This window comes from Bombina bombina, chromosome 4 (assembly GCF_027579735.1).
Source record: "Bombina bombina isolate aBomBom1 chromosome 4, aBomBom1.pri, whole genome shotgun sequence".
NCBI classification, from domain to species: domain Eukaryota; kingdom Metazoa; phylum Chordata; class Amphibia; order Anura; family Bombinatoridae; genus Bombina; species Bombina bombina.
The window spans coordinates 877,270,644-877,271,942 of record NC_069502.1 but is presented as its reverse complement, the minus strand read 5'-3'; positions in this window follow the sequence as shown (position 1 = coordinate 877,271,942).

Here is a 1,299-nt window from a genome sequence, read left to right as displayed (position 1 = left end):
ACATCCCATCTCTTCCCTCACATTTTCCTCATTCAAAACCCACATGATTCGCTTATTCTCTCCTCTTTCTATACATGTTGCAGTCATATACCGTCCTCCTGGCTCCTCAACTCAATTTCTAGATCACTTGGCTGCCTGGCTACCTTATTTCCTTTCCTCAGACACCCCTTCCCTCATTCTTGGTGACTTCAACATCCCCTTGATAATCCCACTGCCTCCTCTGCAAAACAACTTCTGCAACTCACTTCCTCTTTCGGTTTGTCACAATGTACTGATTCTACCACTCACAAAGATGGTCACTCCCTTGACCTGATCTTTAGCTATCGATGCACCCTCTCAAACTTCACAAACTCCCCCTTTCCTCTTTCTGACCACCATCTCCTTACTTGCAACATATCATCCCTCCCTACAACTCTCCCTCCTTCTGCTCCTCACACCAAACTTCACAGAAGCATTATGTCATTAGTTCAACAACAGCTTTCTAATTCCCTCAAACCTCTCCTCTCATCCTTCTCCTCCTTTTCATGCCCTGACCAATCTATCTGCCACTATAATTCCACCCTTACATCCGTCCATGACAATCTCGCGCCTCTTACCATAGCTCAGAAATCAAACACTCATCCTCAGCCCTGGCATACTCCTCTGACACGATACCTACGCAGATGTTCCCGTACTGTTGAGCAGCACTGGAGAAAATCTAGGAGTTCAGCTGATTTTCAACTTTACAAATTTATCTTGAACTCCTACTACTCTGCCCTTAATTTCAATAAGCAACACTACTTTTTTACTCTTATCTCTAATCTTTCTTCAAACCCAAAACGTTTGTTCTCCACTTTCAATACTCTTCTCCGCCCTCCCCCACCTCCTAATACAACTTCTCTGTCAGCTCAAGACTTTGCCAACCACTTCAATAACAAAATCGACTCCATCAGAAATGAAATCAGCTCTCAACATAATTCCATTCTCTCACCCCCTCAAATGCTCTCAATCAACCACAACCCACATAACCTTAAACTTAACTCATTCTCCCCTGTTACTGAGGAAGAAGTTTCGGCACTTATACTGCGCTCTCACCTCACTACCTGTCCCCTTGACCCTATCCCCTCACAGCTACTCCCCTTCCTCTCTGCCACCCTTACCCCTATACTCACACACACTTTCAACCTCTCCCTCAGCACCGGTAAATGTCCCTCATCGCTGAAACATGCACTGGTCACACCTATCCTCAAAAAACCTTCCCTTGATCCTACCTCCCCATCCAACTACCGTCATATTTCCCTCCTCCCTCTTGCATCAAAG